Raw genomic sequence first — 22,447 nt, 5'->3', positions numbered from 1 at the left:
TTTTAATTCCCCCCCCTTTGCTTGCCAGAGGTCTCAACCTCAAGCTGCACACACTTGACACCCTTCTCAGTATGGGGAACATTGATGTCTGTGCTGTGACTGAAACCTGGTTCACGCCTTCTGACAGCACCCTGGCACTATCAAGTGTTACCTCGTATCATGCATTCCAGCCCCACAATCCGGACAACACCGAGAAAGGAGGGTGGGTGTCCATTCATCAAGGACACCCTCACCTCATGGTTGGTGGCAACACTCGATGCATTGGACACCATCCGGTGCAATTAACCATAGGCAAGACTGCTCTGCAGTTTGTAGCATGTTACAGGCCATCCTCTGAAACTCAGGTACCTCACAAAGCTTTCATGAAAACAGTGGCAGGGATACATGTACCTGCAAACACCATCACACTGGGTGATTCAAACTATCCAAATATAGACTGGGATCAGTACTCAGCCCCAACACTCTAGCCCACAGGTTCCTAGAGTTCATACACTCACATGCCATGGAACAACTAGTCACAATCGCCACAAGAGGAGACAATATAGTAGATCTCATCATCACAAACATGGGGTCACAATGTTCAACACCAGAGGTATACCCATCATTGGTGAGATCAGATCATAACCTACTCTCAGTGGAAGTCCACATCCCACCTCCTGCCCAGATAGAAGAGACCACAGTGCAGAACTTCTCATGAAGCCGACTACACACTTCTAATGACTGGTGTGGTCTCTTTTCAAGCCCCAAGCCAGCAGACACCATTACCCAAGCCACTGTATCACTTACAACTGCCTTCTACCAGCACCTTCAGGGACTGCATGGATCAGGCAATCCCAAAAAAACACAGACTCGTTGTACCAGAGGCAAGCGTCCAGTGTGGTGGACCTCAGCCATAAACAAGCACAACACAAGGAAGGAGGTACTACAAGATAAGCGATATCCGTGGAAGAATGAACACCCCTGCTCAATATAGGTGAAACACTGAGTTCCCCATGAAATCATCCAAGGAATATTGGGAGTAAACCCACTAAGGACTCACGGGACAACCATGAGGCCTTTTTATGCCTACGTTACACACCTGGGAGGAAACTCCCAGATATGCTCAGAATAGGCTCAGAATGCTGTAAATATCACTGAACCTACAGACATTGCCAACATACTGGCTGACAGGTTCAGTGCAGATTTCTCCCCCCACCCCTCCACCACAACTGGAGAGATATGCACGAAAGACGATTGTAGCCCCAAACATCTCAAATGCTCAGGTCGGAACTGCTCTATCCAAGGGAAAGAGCAGCATCCATGGGACCAGATGGTGTCCCTGGTTTTGTGCTCCATGAACTCACTCAAGAATTAAACCCGCAGTCAGGGCAGCTGTTTTATCTTAGCCTCAACTCAGGATATGTTCCCAAGGGTGGCATATGTCAATGGTGGACCCACTTCACATGGGGTGCCTCCACCGACCACAGAAACTACCATCCCATCAGCTTGACAAGCAGGGTCTGCTAAGCTATGGAAGATCAGAATGGAAGTCATATATGAGGACATAGGGACTTGCAGACATTAGATCCAAACCAGTTAGGCTTTGTGAGGGCAGATCATGCCTTTTGCGGTTGACTGTTTCATAACAGACACCAAGGCCATTGACAAGGGCAAGGCACTCACACAGCCTACCTTGACCTGGCAAAGGCTTTCAACACAATACCCCACTCGGGTATCATTGAAAACATCACCAGCTTAAATGTGAACCCATACATCACAAGATGGGTTGCAAACTGGCACGTGACAAAACAGACAGGTTCAGACTTGATGGTGCCATGTCACACTCCACAACTGTCACAAGTGGTGTCCCACAGGGCTCAGTCCTGGGCCCACTATTGCTCAGCATCTACTTTTCAGGAGTACAAGCAAACACAGCAGGATTATGGCTGACAAAGTTTGGAGATGACTGCAAACTGGGAACCATAGTTAGCCACCCATCTGACACAGACATCCTTCAGAAGGGTGTCATAGACACGGATAACTGGTGCCAGAGCCATGGCCTTACATTAAACACTAAACAATGCATAGCCATACCCTTTGGGAAGAAAAAGGTTGCCACTAGTTCCCATGTAGGTGGCAATCCTGTAAGCACACAGGAGGTTATCAGGGACCTGGGCACCCCGGTTGACAGTAACCTTTTGTTTGACACTCACGTTGCCAGGGTAGTTAGGTAGAAGTTCTACATTGCCCACCTCATCATGCAGGGATTCACATCTAGATCCAGGGAGGTCATTGTTCCCCTGTACTCTTCACTCATCGGACCATTGATTGAGTGCAATGCCCCATTCAGCATGTATATGACCCGACACCTATGGCAATTGGATGGGCCCACGATTCCTCGACAGGAGGAGAAAGGGTCTCAAACATATTTCTTATGCTGCCCGACTGAAGGAATTCCAGCTTGATTCCGTGACTTACCATCTGCTCAGAGGTGACCTGTGCCTGACATCCAAGACCATGTCCAAACCTGAGTTAATGTACACGCTTCACCTCAAGACCTCTACATCCATCAGAACTACAGGGGCAGGAGATTTAAACCTCAACACAGATATTAATAGGATGTGCTGGAGGTACAGATTCTTCACCCAGAGAGTCCCTATGCTGTGGAACAACATCCTGGTACATGTGAGGCTGAGTACCTCACTGGCTTTGTTCAAGTGAGATCTTAATCAATGGATGGGAGATTGCAGGTATGCCCCAGGGATAACCTCAGTATCACTGCTTGTCAGAGGCACAGCAATATAATGGGCAAATTATCCGTCAGAGTGAAGGGGTGGCAGACTCCACGGAACTCTGGTCTAGGCTTATAAATGCCCTAGGGCAGATAGCCTAGTATGAACCTGTGAACATAGGCCTGGGGCAGTTCCTGCTATTAGGACAGTGGTCTGCAGCAAGCTGTATAGTAGTAGTCAGTTTTAGCCATTGGTGTTTGACCATGGCTAATCCATGTTGCTTCTTGTTGTGGTAACAACAGGGGTGTGTGGTTATCCATGCCATTTATTGGTAGTCACCCTCATTTTGTATCTTGTTCCATGTTTTTGCACATGTACATCACTGTATGAGGTGTGACCCTGGTAGTGTCAGGGTGCTGATGTGGGCTTTGACCCTGTTTTCTATTACAGCACTGATATGTGCATTCCCTATACTGTGTGCATTTACACTGCACACATCTTGCTGTTTATACCTTTGGCATTGGGTAGCATTACATCTAGGTTCCTATCCCTTGTGATAGCTATGAGGTGGGTTTGTGTTTTGTGGTTTATGATTGGTGAGGGTGGATGTTAGTCATGGTCCTCAGGTGTGCATATGATACATGGTGTTACATTACTTAACACATGGCATTCATGCCTCGGGTGGTGCTGCAGGGCTGCCTCTGTCGGATGCACATACTACACTCCCTGTACGTTTGGAAGCAGGTTGTGTCATGTTAGGCATCCCTGTTACTGTATGAGTGAGTCAGAGCGGGTATCAGTCCCAGTGTTCCTACTGACCAAGCATATGGTCAGTTGCCTCTTTGCCAAGGCCAGGGCATACTGGGCACGCCTCCTTCTGCCTACTGGGACAAGGTCAGGTTGTTCCTCCTCCGAGTCACCCCCTGCCTGTGGTGGCCTTGGCAATGCTGGGGGGATGTTTGGCCCAGCCCTGTGCTGGTCCTGCTGCAGCTGTTTCCGCAGGATCATATTATGTAGCATAGCACATATCATGATCATTTGGGTACATGTGGTTGGTGTGTACTGCAAAGCTCCACCAGATGTGTCCAGACACGGAACCGTGACTTGAGCAGCCCAAACACATGCTCTATGATATTACGTGTTTGTGCGTGTGCCTCATTATGGCGTTCCTGTTCAGGTGTGTGTGCATTTCTGATGGGTGTCATCAGCCACGGCTCAAGTGCATAACCAGCATCCCCCACTAGGTGTCCGTGTGGGAAGTCCCCATTGGCAAATGATTGGTACAGCTGCGTCAGATGCCAGATGTGGGAATCGTGGTAGCTCCCAGGGCAGCCAGCACACACATTCATTATTATGCCCTGGGCATCACACACGACCTGGCAGTTGATGGAGGGCTATCCCTTGCGGTTAATGTAGACTCTACCCGGCTCACCGGCTGGTGCTTTGATGCGTATGTGCGTGCAGTCTATTGCACCCAGCACCTCAGGGTATCCCGCTATTTGCTGGAAGAGACGCATATTGCTGGCCACAACCTCACGGTCATTAGGGACATATATATGATCACTGACATGTGGTGACATGGCATCCAGGAACTGGTGCAGTACCCTGGAGGCTGATACCTGTGATATCCCCATCATATCGCCAGTTGGTCTCTGGAAGGTACCTGTTGCTAGTATTCTTAGGCCAACACATACCTTGGTTTCCACTGGGATGGGTTCCCCTCTGTTGGTTCTGTGTGTGAGGTGTGGCCTGCACAGCTCAACAATCTGCTGCAGGAGCTCTCTGTCCACTCTATAGCGCTCTACTATCTCTAGCTCATGTAACCCATGGTAGGTGACCCTAGGCCTGTATACTCTTCTCCTTCTCCTCACTCTGGGTTGTCTGTCAGCATCTGCATTATCACCACCCTCAGCAATTCGCCTATGCCTGATTATAATAGCCATGGCAGCCTAGCATTTCTGCTCTGAGTTCAGCTTATTTCCAGTTTTCAATTCTGAGAACTTAGTTTCTGGCAGTATCTCTCGTGAGAAACAGCCTGCACTGCTCTTTGTTGTGTTTTTAAGTGCTGGGTTGGGCTTCTAGTCTGCCTGTGTCATTGCCTGCTTGTAATTGTTTCCACCAATTAACCCCAGCAGTATTCCCTGGCAGTTTCCGTGTATTTTGGTTGTTTCCTGTTTCCTCTCTGTTTCCTGAAGGGGAGCATTGTGCACACCAGCTTGAACACGCTCACAGTCACTTAAACGCGCGTACACATCCCTACACGGTGTTACACGCGCGCACACTTTCTTACACAGTGTTAGCTAGGCTGATTCATGCTAAAACGCGCGTACACTGCATCACACACGTGCACGCCCGCGCAAACCGTTGTAAACAGTTTGCAACACGCTCCCACATGTAGAACCTGCCTTACACACGCGCACACGCGCGCATGCACGTATATCAAGAAACTTAGAGTGTAGAGATAGCGTATGCCCTCAATTTCTTGACTTTCCTAGTGTTCTGTTGGGACACACCTCCCTCCCTGATGTCTGTCTGTCATCTGTTACCTTACATTGCCCTCCAATCTGGTACATTTCTTTCTATCCTTCTCCCCCGTGATGTCACCTACCTCTTACTCTGTTCCTCCCCCTTCTCTAACTCTTACACTACTCAGAAAGTGCTCATTACCTATGTGGCAGTGTGATTCAGTATTGTAACCCTCATTTACATAGGATTGGCTAGTAATGCTTAGGTACATGTCTTACACGGAGCTGCCCCCCCTTGACAGGCACTAAGCGGAGGCCATATTGTTTTTAGTCTGCAAGTCCCTCCATTGACATTCCATGTAATACATAAATCCCACAATTGTGGGCTTATAAGCCGGTTTTAGTTTTAGGTAGCGCACCCCGTTTGCCGGGTGTCTGCAGTTAAACACAAAAATCCCGTGAAAAAAAAGTTATATAATTTATTTTTGCAACACTTTTCATGCCAATGGCCACATATTTGGCCATTGGCATGCTTACTGTAACAAATGCACCCTTTATTTGGAGCTGACATAGCTCGTTTGAATTTTGCAGAAATGTACTCAGTTGTCAGCTGAGTACATTTCTGCAGCTAACACGTCCGTTACACGGACTGGTTTGGGCTTCCGTGGATCGCTCACATACCTCATTTGCATATCTGTCAGCTGCAAATGAGGTATTGAGCATTTCCACGCCCACTCCGTGTAAGAGACGTGTTAGCTGTCTCTTACACGGAGATTTGGGCTGTTGCTGAATCAGGAGGCTTACACGGAGGCTTACACTACTCTTAAACTCCGTGTAAGCCTTCCTGAATCTGGCCCATTGGATATAGAGCAAAGGTGTTTTCAGGTTAATGCAGAAAGATTCTGTTTTCATGTCACCCAACACATAGAGTCTCTGGTTGTAAACTATGTAACCTTAAACTGTGAGGTTTCAGCCAGTAACTAGTAGTTTATTGGTCATTTTGGGCCAGTTTCTAGCTTTTTCCAGCCCCCTGGTATAAAACTTTCAGCTTGTACCTACTCAGCACAGACTCCACGTGGGCCAGCAGAGTAATCCAGGCTGCAGAGAGCTGAATAAGCGACTTTTCTTGATACTAAGTATATTTTTTGTTGCTTTCCACATCTGAATACCTAGCAACTGTATTTCGCCTGCCTTTCTGTTACATTGAAGCTGTTTTTACTGCATTTAACTTAATATTGCACTTGGAATCCTTGTTTGTTACTATTTGACTGTATTTGTAGCAAATTCTTCTGTGTAAGCTGTAGTAGCTGATTCATAGCATTTATAAGTGTTTGCTGTACCTGTTTCTGCCTGTTTTGTGAAAAAAGAAAAAAAAGAAAAAAATATCTCTTGTTTTTCCTGCTTTACTAGTTTAGTCCAGTTTCAGAGTTGCTGATTCCTGGGCTTTGGTTGTAGTTCCTGTGTACTGTTTCCTTGCCTTATTTGGCGGAAGGGAAGCTACCTTGCTTACCAGTGGGAGTGGGAAGCATTGAGCTGCCTTTGTCCAGTTTTGTGAGGTTTCAGCCAGTAACTAGTAGTTTATTGGTCATTTTGGGCCAGTTTCTAGCTTTTCCAGCCCCTGGTATAAAACTTTCAGCTTGTACCTACTCAGCACAGACTCCACGTGGGCCAGCAGAGTAATCCAGGCTGCAGAGAGCTGAATAAGCGACTTTTCTTGATACTAAGTATATTTTTGTTGCTTTCCACATCTGAATACCTAGCAACTGTATTTCGCCTGCCTTTCTGTTACATTGAAGCTGTTTTTACTGCATTTAACTTAATATTGCACTTGGAATCCTTGTTTGTTACTATTTGACTGTATTTGTAGCAAATTCTTCTGTGTAAGCTGTAGTAGCTGATTCATAGCATTTATAAGTGTTTGCTGTACCTGTTTCTGCCTGTTTTGTGAAAAAAAAGAAAAAAAAAGAAAAAATATCTCTTGTTTTTCCTGCTTTACTAGTTTAGTCCAGTTTCAGAGTTGCTGATTCCTGGGCTTTGGTTGTAGTTCCTGTGTACTGTTTCCTTGCCTTATTTGGGGAAGGAAGCTACCTTGCTTACCAGTGGGAGTGGGAAGCATTGAGCTGCCTTTGTCCAGTTTTGTGAGGTTTCAGCCAGTAACTAGTAGTTTATTGGTCGTTTTGGGCCAGTTTCTAGCTTTTCCAGCCCCTGGTATAAAACGCTTAAGCGTTAAGCCGATTTAGAGCGATTTAGCTGAGCTGTCACTGTTGCACACTAGGGCAGTGCCGGTTAAGCAGGTTTAAACTATTCGGGCTACCTAAAGTCCACTCTTCAAATTTTCCCTTAAAACTACCTTCCTCGAACTATACTACTGATCAAATCAGCGTATCCTATAACTAAAAGATCAACTCTACTTGACTCCAAGTAGACTATTCTCTATCTATTAAACCTAGCACTTGCTCCTACAGTACTTATTACCTTGATACGGCACTCTTGTCATAGATAGTACCCCAAAAGGCAACCCCCATTTCTCGGTCACCCACGTCCCCGGAATCTTTTTTTAAAGTTTTTCGTCTACCCTTCTAGCATGTCGAGGGATCAGTTGCTAGTGTCCTCTCCTGCTCAGCTGGTGAACCTGGGAATATTGAGGCAATGTTTCAATTGCCTCATGTACACTGAACAACCCTTTCCTCCTCCCACAAAACACAAATACATGCGAGAGATGCAACTATACGGCCAAACTGGAGGCTGAGCTCTCTCAACATAGGACTGGCAAGACCAGTCAGGAGGAGAAGGTTACCACACACACTATAGACCCAGTCTCACATAGTACCATTACAACCTCAAATCATACACATAAACACACAAAGACGTACTGCGAGGCTCTGATCAAAATCTACCAAAACAGCAGAGGCCACCAAAGCAGACACCCAAACAACCACCACCTCAGAACACAACACCCGCAACACATAGACCTCACAGTCAGAGTGTCAAACAGTCACAGCCCTTAAGGCCAAACACAATGCCAGACACACTAGTCATTGGTGACTCCATAGTCAGACACACTGATGTCCCGCTCACCAGACTGAGTAAGGAGAAGGTCACAGTAAGCTGCCTGTCGGGCGCTAGAATCCGCCACATAACGCAAGCACTCAGGTCTCTCAACAGCAGGTACAAATATGACTCAGTCATTGTCCACGCTGGTGTAAGCGACCTGAGACGTACCTCCTTGGACTACATGAAAAGAGACATTGAGGAGCTCTCTGATTATGTAGCCCAGGCAGGTATGACCCTGACCTTGAGCAGTATCCTACCTTCACCAAGAATGATGCCACAATACAGAGATAAGATGATCAGCTTTAACAATTGGCTTAAACACTGGTGTCATTCAAAGGGGATCCAGTATCTGTCTGCCTGGGATGACATGCTGGACAAGCCACGCTGCTTCGCAAAGGGACGGCTTGCACCTGTCACCCTGGGATTCGGATATTGGCAAAGGCTCTTGCCACCCCATAGTGCCTTTTAGGCAAGGCTCAAATTCTAAACCTACCACCCTAGAACACAAAAAGGAAAAAACTAAGGGTAATGCTGCTCAATGCCAGAAGTCTAAATCTCAAAATGCACTTTTCGAGGCCCTTCTCAGTATGGAGAACATCGATGTCTGTGCTGTGACAGAAACCTGGTTCAAGGCTCCTGAGAGCACCCCAGCGCTATCAGGTTTTACCTCATATCATGCGTTCCGGCCCCAAAATCCGGACAATACCAAGAAAGGAGGGTATCCATATTCATCAAGGACACCCACACCTCAAGACTGGTGGCAACGCACGATGCATTGGAGACCACCCAGGTGCAATTAACCATAGGCAAGACTGCTCTGCAAATTGTAGCATGTTACAGGCCACCCTCACAAACTCAGGAAACTCACATGGCCTTCCTGAAAACACTAGAGGGATAAATGTATCACCAAACACCATCATACTAGGTGACTTCAATTACCCTAATATAGACTGGGAACACTACTCAAGCCCAAACACCCTAGCCCAAAAGTTCCTGGAATTCATAAACTCAAATGCCATGGAACAACTAGTCACCATCCCACAAGAGGAGATAACATACTTGATCTCATCATCACGAACATGGGAGCACAATGTTCAGCACCGGAAGTATACCCCTCACTGGTGAGATCAGATCACAAACTAATCTCGCTGGAGGTCCTCATCCCACCCCACCTGAAATAAAAAGACCACAGTAAAGAACTTCTCAAAAGCCGACTTCACACTTCTAAAGACTAGTGTGGTCTCCTTTCAGGCCCCGAGCAGTGAGGAAAACAATACTCAAGCCGCTGAATCACTTACAAACGCCTTCTACCAGCACCTGCAGGACTGCATGGATAAGGCAATCCCAAGCAAAACAAAGACTCTTTGTACCAAAGGCAAGCGTCCAGTCTGGTGGACCCCAGCCATAAACAAACTCTACAACAAAAGGAGGAAGCTACTACAAGATAGAGCAAAATCCTTAAAAGGTAAGACACCCTTGATCACTATAAGTAAAAAACTAAGAGCTCTCATAAAATCATCCAAAGCAAATTTCGAGAGAAAAATAGCTAAAGACTCAAAGACAATCATAAGGCCTTCTTTAGCTATGTTAGAAACCTAGGAGGAAACTCCCAGATATGCTCAGAACTAGTTCAAAATGATGTGAAGATTACTGATCCTACAGACATTGCCAACATACTGGCTGACAGGTTCAGTGCAAACTTCTCTCCCTCCCCAAAGGAGAGATATCTATACCAAATGAGTGCAGCCCCCAAACATCTCCAGCCCAAGTGAGAACTGCTCTCTCCAAAGCAAAAACACAGCATCCATGGGACCCGATGGTGTCCCCGGCTGTGTGCTCCACGAACTCAATGAGGAATTAAACCCACAGCTAGGACAGCTGTTTAATCAAAGTCTTACCTCTGGATACGTGCCCAGGAGTGGCGCACTGCAACTGTGGTCCCACTTCACAAAGGCGGTGCCTCCACAGACCCTGGAAATTACCGCCCATTAGCTTGACAAGCCTTATCTGCAAAGCCATGGAGAGGATCATAATGGACCTCATAAATAAAGACATAGGGAATTTGCAGACTTTGGATCCAACCCAGTTTGGCTTTGTCAAAGGCAGATCATGCCTTTTAAACTTGGTTGACTTTTTGAAACAGTCACCAAAGCCATTGATGAGGAAAGGCAGTCCATACAGCCTACCTTGATCTGGCTAAGGCCTTGATACAATACCCCACTCGGGTATCATTGAAAAACTCATCAGCTTAAATGTTAACCCATACATCACAAGATGGGTTGCAAACTGGCTGAGTGACAGAACCCACAGGGTCAGATTTGCTGGCGCCATGTCAGACTCAAAGCCTGTCACAAGTGGTGTCCCACAGGGCTCAGTCCTGGGCCCACTCTTGTTTGGCATCTACTTTTCGAGTACAAGCAAACACAGGAGGGTTATGGCTGACAAAGTTTGCAGATGACTGCAAACTGGGCCATAGTAGAAAACACATCTGACACAGATATCCTTCAGAAGGGTCTCACAGAAGCGGATAACTGGTGCCAGAGCCACGGCCTAAAGTTAAATGCCAAAAATGCATAGTCATACCCTTCGGGAAAAACAAGGTTACCCTAGCTACCAAATAGGTGGCAATCCACTGAGCACAGAAGAAGTTATCAGGGACCTGGGGACCCAGGTTGATAGTAGTCTGTCATTCGACACCCATGTAGCTAAAGTAGTTAGGAAGTCCTTCTACATTGCCCACCTTATCATGAAGGATTCTCATCTAGATCAAGGGAGGTCATAGTCTCCCTTTACTCATCACTCATCAGACCAGTGATTGAGTACAATGCCCCATTCGAATGTATCTGACCCGACACTTGCAGCAGCTGGAGAGGCCACAAAAGTTCCTCACCAAAAGGATAAAGGGTCTCAAAACTCTGTCCTATGCTGCCCGACTGAAAGAACTCCAGCTCTATTCAGTCGCACCGCTTGCTCAGAGGTGACCTTTGCCTAACATACAAGGCCATGTCAAACCCAGATTTGATGAATATGCTTCACCTCAAAAATCTAGATCCATCAGAGCCACAAGGGCGGGAGACTTAAACCTCGACACGGCTATTAATAGGACGTGCTGGAGGGATAGATTCATCACCCAAAAGACTCCCTATGCTGTGGAACAAAATCCCGGTACATGTGAGGCAGAGCACCTCGCTGGCCTTGTTCAAGAGAAATCTTGACCAATGGATGGGAGATCGCAGATATACCCCAGGAATTACCTCAGTGTCACTGCTCGACAGAGGCACAGCAAAATAATGGGTATAGTTCCCCATACTAAAGGGGTGGCGTAAGCCACAAAACAATGGGCTAGGCTTATAAATGCCCTCGGGCAGATAGCCTAGTATGAACCTATGAACCTATAAGACTGTGCATTCCATTTTAAAATGTAATATAATTTGGAATGACTGTATTGACTTAATGTAAGCTCTACCTATTCTGAATGCATCTGCTGTATAAATAATGCTATTTTGAATGAAAGACCTTATGTTTTATCCACAGATGCTGTTAGAAAAATGTTGATTGCTCATGCTAACCATTATTTCACCTCTGCAAAATCTAAATACAGCTCTCATGTTATTCTTGTCAATGTAAACTTGCATGTCATTCCTACCTGTCATTTGGACTTTTCTAACAAATGCATTGTCAGTATGAAACTGAACTGTAAATGTGTCCGTGTCTATAGCTTTGGTCATAATTGCGAAGTGACCAGTCTACCTACCTAGTTCACAAATATATACATACATATTTATGAGTTTGTTAGGTGGACTGTTCCTTGCACTTACAGTCATGGCTCAGTTGTGAATAAACACACAGAGTTATACAGCATACTTTGGAAGTATAGAAAGAAGTTGGCTAAAGGTATACAAAGGTATCAGTAAAAGTGAAAAAAATGCAGATTGTTCAGTTACATGTATAACAGTTACAACAGTGTTGCAAAATATTCTCTATTAAGTTACAATTACCTTTGTTAAGGTATTCTAGGTAGATGTCCAGGTATACATGTTAACTTGCCATTGGTATAAGAACCATTAAACCTTCTACTTACAAAGTACTCTATTTGACATTATACAACAATGGTCTAAGTTGCAATGTTAAAGACAATAAAATAATGCAAAAGTTTCTACTTACAAATATGCAGTTGATATTATTCTGCTAAGGGAGTGAGTAGCAAAGACTAATTTTGATATAGTGAGTCTATTAGCAGAGGCTGTGATGCTTTAGCCTTCATCAATAAAGGATGTGTATTTATCGGACATATGTAGATGTTTCACTAGCTTTTTCCTGAAAATCATCATCTTCTGTATAATTTTGATGGGGGGAAGGATTTGCTGGCATAATTCTGAGAAGCTGTTTTCTCCTGTTGATTGAAAGAAGTGAAGGTCTGTGAAAACAGACAAAGTGTTTTGTCATCTTGCCTTCTTGAGGAATATAGAGTGGATTTAATTTGTAGCTTACTTTTGAGGAAGGGCAGGAGCCGTTTAGTATTTTAAATGTAAGTAAGGATAGGAATAAGGAAACTGGGAGCCAGTTTGCTTTTTGTAGTCTTAGACAGTGGATGTTCAAATTGGGGCATCAATTATTAAACCTGCATATAGCATTTAATATTGTTTGGAGTTTAATGGTGCTTTGTGAAGAGTTGATGTAGGTAATAGGGAGGACATATACAATTCTGGGGTTAAGAACATTCTTTGCTATGTCTTTTCTGGCATCAAGGGTAAGGTGGTTTAAGACTGAGGAAGAAATTTTTGTAGAATGATTTCAGAGATTCAGGCTTCTATGTGTTTTTGAAAGACAGTTGAGTCGAGAGTTATGACAAGGTACTTGTACTGGTTAGGTTCATTGTTGGGGGGAATGGTTATTTGAAGAAGTTTGGTTTTGGATAGTTTTTGGCATGTTCCAAAGGATAGAGCACTGTGTTGGAGACATTAGATGTGAGTAGGCTTGTTGATAGCTAGTTGCAGAGAATACTGAAGTCATCCTGCAGCCCTTTTAAACTATTGTTGAGAAGGGGCCAAAGTAATAGTTGCAGAAGGAGTGCTAATGTTTATGTCATTGAAAAGAAAGAGTGAGAATAATATTGGGCTTAAAACCTGAGCCTTGAGGGATACCTGTGGAAAAGGTGCCTACATATACATGCATACATACACTAATATAAATAAGCCAACGGATAAATATGGTGGAGGACTCTGTTGTGGTACAGGCAGGCAAAGGCCTTTTCAGAATGGATAGCTGAGGTAATAACAAGTATGACAAGGAAGGTGGCAGAAAAATGTCAGGTGAGTCATTAGGACAGACCATTCTCAAAATATTACCGGTGTCTGCAGCTAACACATTGATGAAAGAGGGAGTTAGAGAGGATAATGATTGGTTGCTGCAGTGGGCAAGGGAGAAAATCTTGTGCCAAAGAGGAGGATGGGGATGAGACCTGGCAGAAAAATCAGTTCAGCACAGATAAGCTAAGTCTTCGCACAGAAGAGACAAGTTCACAGATAGGCTCAATCTCGGTACAGAAAAGAGAATCACATTTATTAAGGTGTCTAAACTTAAGGACCATTACAATAAAATCACTATAAGCAAAACAAATGCTTGCCTGATGTTTGAAATGTTAAAATATGTCAGAGTTTAGTATAAAAATTTGGTTTAAGACACCTCTTACAGAGTACTAATATAGGGAATTCTCTCACTCATGGGGAAGAATATTTTAGAGGCATCAACATACAAGGTTTCTAAATGTACTCTAGGAAAGTCCAACATCTCCAGGGATGAACAACACAGCTATCAAATAGGAATGTTATTTACTGCTTGGTTGGAAAGGTACACCTCATCAACTGTATCTTTAAACTAAGCTAGAAGGGCTGGGATAGGTATTCAGATTTTAGACAGAAATGAGCACAGAACACAATGGAACAAACGAGGGTAAGTCAGACCGTCGCTGGTTAGTAATATTTTATAATGCACAGAGTCTAACCAATGAATTGGAGAGCTGCAAGTAATAATGCAGTGGAAAATGTGGACATTTTTGATGCAACAGAAATATGGGATAGTGTCAAGAGAGGGTAGTACATAGGGATGTCTGGCCATAAGTTGTTCAGGAATAAGAAAGAATGGAGAGAGAGCTGTAGAGTTGTAGTTTATATAAAGGAAGGCACTGAATGTGAAATCAGCGAGAAAGGACAACACCAATCCATGAAGAGGTAAGGAATGAAGGAGGGTCAGAACCTAGGCCAAATGGCATGGCAGTTAAGGCAGACGTAAGGTGAGGAGTGCTGATGTATCGGGATAGTATCTTATACCTCAGACATATCAAGGGTGGAAGACAAGGGAATGGAGGAAAAAATAAGGGAATTGGATAGGTGGAAGACCCTAATAATCGTGGAATTTTCAAATCTGCAGAAAAGTGAGAAATTCTGAGCTCCAGAGGAGAGAGGGAGCTGACTGAGGGCTTGAAACCATGAGTAGTTCAGCCAAGTGGTACAGGACTGTAGTAGAAAAGATTGAATTCTTAATATGGTCCTACCCAAGCCAGAAGGCGTCATGGATGCCCAGATGTAGGTGTCATTAGCCAGTAGTGATCATGACTCTGTGTGGTTTAGGGTGGGGTAGATTTAAGGATACAGAGAAGATGGTATGGAATCTTGTGGTATGGATTATGAGGAAATGTGGGAGTGGGTGAAAAATGTGTTAAGAGACTGGGAACAAATTGTAAAAATAAACAAACTTTGGAATGCCTGTGGCCAAGGATCTAAGCAGGGGGCAAAAAGAGACCAGTGGGGATGCATAGAAGTATGAATTTTAGAATTAGGACAAAATTTGAGCATACAAAAAGTGGAAAGGAGAAGATGGGTAAGTGCGTGACACACAGTACAAGGAGAAACGATACAAAGGTAGCGATGGCAACAGTTCAGTTTGAAATGTAGAATTTGTTTGCGTGTTTATTTGTTAGCCAAGTAGGAATGTTGGCTTGAGGATTCTTTTTAGATACAACCCAAGGCAGAAATGTATTACATTATATGCAGTATGCAATACTATATACAAGATAACAGCTTATAGTGTCTAGCATAAGAATAGGCAAAGAAAAATATGTAAAATGTTTCCATGTATGGCAACATCATTGCATATTAGTATAATATGGTCCTTAGGGAATGAACAATAATAAAATAGAATGAACGAATTAATAAATAATGACTAAAACAGGAAAAGAATGTTGTAGTATTGTTACATGTAGGGCCATTGATTAAAAGGAACAGAAAGATTTTGGTCTAAGGGTGGTGACCACACAGTAGCAGAGTGAGACGGCAGTGGTAGTTGCAGATAGAATGATGGGGGGATTCTGGAAACAGAGATGCCAAAGCTTCTACTCAGCCACACCATTGTGAGATCACACTTTGAGCAGTGCATGTACTTGTGGAAACCATACAGGAGAAAGAAACTGGTCTGCTGGAAGGAATTGAGAGTAAAGCCACTAGAAAGGTGCATGACATGGAGGAAAAACGGTATGGCCAAAGACCAAGTAAAGGAGCTAGAGTTCATCTCACTAGGAAACCAGAAGGTCTGTCTTATCTTGTTTTAATGGTCTTTTTTTCTTTTTAGTTAACATATCCGTACTAATTTGAGATATGATATTGGCACAGAAGAGCATGTCAAGAAGACACAAAGGGGTCATTCTGAACAAGAAATATAGTTGGGGAAGACAGGGAAAAGACAGCAATAGACTACAGAGATTAACTGCAACATGAATCCTCAAATCTCTCACAGAGATAATGTGTGTATAAATTAAGCTGCAATGACAATTTCTAGTTGTATCTGATGAAATCTATTGGCAATACAGCCTTCAAGTTTTTTTAACTGAAGGTTAAAAGTTTAAGAATTTTTATTCTGCTGCATAATTCTGAGAAACAGTAAAATAACTACTGCCATCTGCTTAGGAAAATAAGACACAGGAGTTCAACTTATAACAGCTAACCCTAGACAGAAATGTTAGAAAGATGCATCAGCTGTTTAACAGCCAAGCACAGTAAAAACCAGCACAAGTCCCCAACAGCTGTTAAGACAGCTAATTTGAAACAGAGCAAGTACAAGGCTCAAACAACTATTTTAACAGCTACGGACACAAATAAACAAATCAAGAGCCCTACAGCTGGTAACATGGCTACATACTGAAAGGATTTGACCAACAGCTGTTATAACAGCGACCATGAGCTGCTGACTTTCAACTGCTGTCCCAACATGTGTCGAATATAGTCCTAAGGTGTCTTGCAATAGGAAAACCTCAGGTTGTTGGGAATAGTATCCACCTTGGGGGTGAACACATATTAAATGAATCCCCAAAAGTATTTCTTCACAGAGCTGATTGTGGACCCATGAAATAGGTGGTGAACAGGAAATCTGAGAAATGTTTTAATGACCATGTGACAAATGAAGAATGGGAGAACAGGTGCTGGAGGATCATACAAATGGAAGGCACTTTGAATGTTAAAGTCACTTAAAGGGTAAACATAAGGTTAGTTTCTCCCTTCAGTATCAAGTAAATGTATGAAATGTAATACTTTTTTTCTTTAACACACACATAGTTAGGTCTTAAAGCTTTTCCAACACTTAGCCATTATTTTCAGGACGTCACTCAAACCTTATTTACAAAATTTGGCGTTTATAATGTCCAATATCAATGCATTTGCATATATATACATATATATATATATATATATATATATATATATATATATATATATACACATATTATACATATATATATATATATATATATATATAAATATTTAGGAATGTAGTATAATTTTTCTGTTTTTTAGGTTGATATATTGGTTTTAGATGGAGTAAAAATGTTTTGTATGCTGTTTCTTTAACATGATTACTTTAATTCAATGCAATTAATTAATTATGATTTAATTGAGAGTGAAGGAGTATATAAATGATCTGAACTTGATTTGTCCATGGTCTGATGAAGCATCTGTGATGTGAAAGCACTAACTGTATTAAAGTTTTTTGGGTCTAGGACACATGCTCGACTAGCATATGTCCGAATCACAAAACATCGAACACACATACACGAAAGCGCTTAACATCAGAAAGCGCTTCCATGTATGTGTAGTTAAAAAAAATCTATGTTTCTGCAGGGGGCTTCGCCCCCATGCCCCCCACATCCCCCTACTTTATTATTCTCACTCTGAGATCGCACTACAGTGGGGAAAAGGGAATTTTCCCTTACCCGCACTGTAGTCCGATCTACGAAACAGGCACACATACACTGAAGCACTTGTTGATGTTAAGTGCTTTCGTGTATGTGTGTTTGATGTTTTGTGATTCGGACATATGGTAGTAGAGCATGTGTCCGGATCCCAGTTTTTTATATATATTTTTCCTGCTGTGTTTCTCCCTCTTGTTCATTTATTGAATTATTTGCATATAACCCCCATTAAAGTTAACTTCACTCCTCCCCCTTTTTGAATTTATCCTGTATTGTGTAAATGGAGAAAATATTGCAATGCAGTTGGTATGCATGTCTACAGTTACATCGGATTTATAATTGGTTACCAGAATGTCATCTCCAGATCATATATAAGTTTCTACCAGACATTCCAAGTCTTTTCCTTTTTCTGTTTTTTTGATTCCCCACTGCCTGCCAGCCATCAGCCCCTATGCTCTGTTGGCTCATTCTTTTCTGCTAGAGTAAGAGTCTTTCCTAGCCCATTTGTTCTGTGAGAAGTGACATCGGATTCAACGGCTGCCATGAGTCCCACTCTCCTATTGTAACTGTTTCTGTGCTCGAGTCCCACTCTCTTGTTGTAACTGTTTCTGTGCTCGAGTCCCACTCTCTTGTTGTAACTGTTTCTGTGCTCGAGTCCCACTCTCTTGTTGTAACCGTTTCTGTGCTCGAGTCCCACTCTCTTGTTGTAACTGTTTCTGTGCTCGAGTCCCACTCTCTTGTTGTAACTGTTTCTGTGCTCGAGTCCCACTCTCTTGTTGTAACCGTTTCTGTGCTCGAGTCCCACTCTTTTGTTGTAACCGTTTCTGTGCTGTCTACACTACAGTATCACATACTTTGCACTACACCACACTGAACAGTATTTATGCAGCTCATCCACAAGCTGCATTCAGAGGGTCATAAGCATTTAGTTTAGCCACTGTTTCATTCCCTCCTCCACAGCTGTTTACAGACAAACGTTTCCAAGTGGCCATCTATCTTGACATCACTGAAATGATGACATTTTGTACTGCCGTTTAATTTTTTTATTTACTTGAAGTGACCCTTATTAGCCACAACCCATCCACAAAGGAAAAAAGATTCACATTCAGTATATATAGATTTTCTTTCATACTATAAAATATGTTAATGATACAGACAAAATCCATAGTTATTAATTATATAAATAAAAATAGTAACAACAAAAGCACACTACATATTGTGTGAAGTGTTTATGTCTTAGATGCAAAGATTTAAGACTTTATTACAGAATAGTTTGCGTGGATCTGACAAATACAGTGACAAGTGAGGAATAAAGTTTGTGTGTCCCAGATTAATTTTACTCTTGTGGATTTTCATGTAAAGAGAAGAAATAAGGAGAAATATTTTAAAGAATTACTTAGAGTAACATTCAGTAGTCAAGTAATCTTATGAGATAAAATACAGTAAGGAGGCTGTGTTATTAATTTAGCAATAAAGCAGTGGATGTTATCCTGTGTCCCTAAAGAAGATAGGAATAAATAAAACTTTATATGGAGTTTTTACTGGAATTGTTGTAGTTTTAAGTTTGTGGAAATCTAAGGTGAGATGATTTAAGTTGGAACATGTTAGTATGGAAAGCTTTTTTTTTGGTCTGTGAATGTACAGATGTTATCTTTACTGTCTTAGTTTGTTACTGAGTTGAACATTTCCTTACTACTGGTCTCACTACATTAGTAGGGCAAGACATTGCAGTTTTCCCTGTCTCACCCTATTTCTCTCCCTCTCTCTCTATCTCACATGCCTCTTTGCAAGGTATGTAACACTGAATGCCTGGAGATCAGTTCCACAGCTCTGTTTCTGTCTTGTGCTGTAGATTCAACAAAAAATGCATGGTCTATCAGATAATCAATGGCTTTTTTTTATTCACAATCTTAGTTCATTCATATATGGTCTCTGAACTGGGTTACTCGTTGCTTCTTCTTTGGTTATTTATTTATTCATTCTGTCAGTGGTCTCATTGCTGGTAACATGGTCATGGGTTCCGGGTCTGCTAGGCTTGTATAATCACCAGTTTTTCCAGCCTTATATACATTTCATATACCATTTATCCTTTCCTGGCCACAAATTGTATTTCCCTTAGTCCCACATCTTAAAGACCTTTATATTGCTTTTCCCTTTGTCTTTTCTAACTCAGCATGCAATATGTCTGTAAAATTATCCCAACAGCTATGCCCATTTACGCATTATCAGCTACTCATACTACCTCTGTGCTGTAATACTGCAGCAGCCTCTGGCACATGTTATCTGTCTTAACTAAGGCAGGTGTATTTTCCATCCATAGGTCCTACCTTATTTTAATTGCACTTCTTACAGTCTTAGAACAGTTTTGTGCATTTAGGATTATCACCTTTTCAAATATCCATAGTGGAACTTTTTTATGGAAATGCAAGATTTTATAGGACAAACCATACCCACATCCAGTACAAAGGCATGGACTTCATTTTTAACAAAATAAAACTCTTGCAAAGTCTGAGTTTCTCTTGTTTTATATAATACTAAGGTGTTTCAGACACAAAATAACCTTTGTGCAACTATTAGAGAAACCTAGGAGCTATGTATTTGACTTAAAATCTCAGAACATTTGGCATTTTATATTTTTCCACAAAAGCAATTGCCCAAATAAAATTATCCTTCCCAAAGACAGTTGGCAACCCTATCTGCATTCTGTAGTCTCTAGCATTTCTTCAACAAGCTTTTCTGACTGCAGTATGAATTTAGGAAGATGGTATTACATGTGCTAATTTTACAGAATCATTACATTTAGTTTACAGGCCATGTTTTAAAGCCTTCTACTCACAGCTACCCTTTTCAGTCTGTTAAGGCCTCCAACTTAATTTTATGCGTTGTTTTCTGACAAAAGACAATATTAACCTAACTTTGCACTTCATTTTTCATTTCAAGTGATTCATTGGTAGGTTCACTACTCAGCTTTCATTGTTGGAAGCTATATTTCTGCCTTTCCCAAGTTACCCACTTTTTGGTCCAGATTTCATTTTACAAATTCATTAGGTCTCCTCCATATCTTTATGCAGATGACGCCTGAGTTTTTGCATTAATTAATTAGGTATAACAATCTATTACAGAATCTTTTCAGCTATTTCTTAGAATGGCTAATGGGCATACAGGATGATTCCTTTGTGGTCTCTGTGAACAGCTACTGGTTCAATAAATCACAGTATTTTTAGTACTCACTGAATGACAAGGAGTCTACAGTATCAGACAAGCATGGAAAGATGGTATACTTCTCCACCTTCTGAGGCTTGGAGGCGTTTGGGTGTAAGTTTCATCTGTCCAAATTCAATGTGAAAATATTGAATCAATTTATACAATGTAGAGGACTACAGGTAAAAAGAAAAAAGAAAAAAAAAACAAGTGGCCTTTAGAGATTTCTTGTCAGAGTTGTGTGAGCATGAATAGGTGAGAATAAAGATATAAAAAAAGGAAAACAAATAAAAATATTAACTGGTGAAGTTAGTAAGACAGAAGAAATTATGGGAGTTTATGGTGGGTGGTGTTTAAAGAAAAGTATAAGAAAGTGTTTCAATGGTAAAAAATAAAAAATAAACAAGGAAAAATGTAAAGAAATACTGGAAAAGTTTTAAATATTAATTGAGAACAAAATGAAACCGAGGACTATTAAACTTCATGCTCGCAGTAAGAACTAAACCATAACACCAGCGAGCAAATTCACACACAGAGCCCAGGAAGTGAAAGGAATTTATTACCAAATTAATGCTTTTAAAAATAGCAATTGGTTGAGCATTTTGTCTATATAATATAGAACTTCATCAGAACTGTTCTGTTCCACTCGGCTCCATTTGTGTATTTGCTCGCTGGTATTTTGGTGTAACCAAAGGAAACAGAATAAGAGATAGAAATCTATATGACAGAAAGATAGAGGAAGTTAAAAATCCATTAGTTATGCAAAGATTTTTCTTAAAATTAAGAGGCGTTATCAACTTATTTAGGGGAAAACATGGGAGGATAAAAGATGCAATATATGATGAAGAGGGTGGTGTAAGATATAAACAAAAACAATGATAGACATAGTGGAAAGATCTGTACATAAAATATATGAAAAAGAAGAAGCTGAGAAACAGGAGTGCTGTATTAAAAATATCTGAAGATGCTAAGGCAGAAATAGGAAAATAGATTACTTTAGAAGAAATTCACAAAGTACCGAAAGAAAGCAGAAAACAGTCAGCTCCAGCATTGGACAAATTAAGTTGTGAGTTTTACAGGTGACTGGTTTTCTGTAAAGTATTAAATGAATGGTTAAATGAAGGAATAATGCAGGAAGTACTTAGTGGGGTGATAAACTGTATATGGAAAATGATGAAAGGAAAGACAACACATTGGAGACCTATAATTTTAAAGATACTGATTATAAAATATTTATGAGAATACTACAGAAAATGAAGTAAAAAGCGTTGACTGTAGTAATGGGAAATAGTATGTTTGGTGCAAAAGGGACAAAAGTAAATGAAAGTAGGGGAAAAAAAAAAAGCTTTTCCGTGTTTTTGAAATTTTGCCAGCAGTGTTAAGCAATTTAGTATGTTAGTTAACTTAATAGGGACCCTGTAAGAATAATGATGTCAGCCAGAAGGTAAAAGCACCTTTGGAACCAAACACTTCAAACCAAAAGCAATAAACTTCAAAGGCAGCAACACGGACAGTGCAGATAGTATATCAAACTTCTTTAATAAAACAAATCAGGAAATATTAGCACTTTCGCGTTCTACTACTGAACACTTCAGACATATAAAACAAATTATCACAGTTAGATATATATAATAAAATGCATCCAGTTACAATTCTTATCCAACCAACTCCATCTATTACTTAAATGGACACTATAAACAATACTTGAGTGTTCAAAGTATATACAAATCACCATAATATAATGTCATGACACACAACTCTCTTCTATAAATAAAACC

This window comes from Protopterus annectens, chromosome 14.part0 (assembly GCF_019279795.1).
Source record: "Protopterus annectens isolate FY-2018-M chromosome 14.part0, PAN1.0, whole genome shotgun sequence".
Taxonomy (NCBI): domain Eukaryota; kingdom Metazoa; phylum Chordata; order Ceratodontiformes; family Protopteridae; genus Protopterus; species Protopterus annectens.
The sequence above is the reverse complement of the archived record's forward strand: the minus strand, read 5'-3'. Positions refer to the sequence as shown.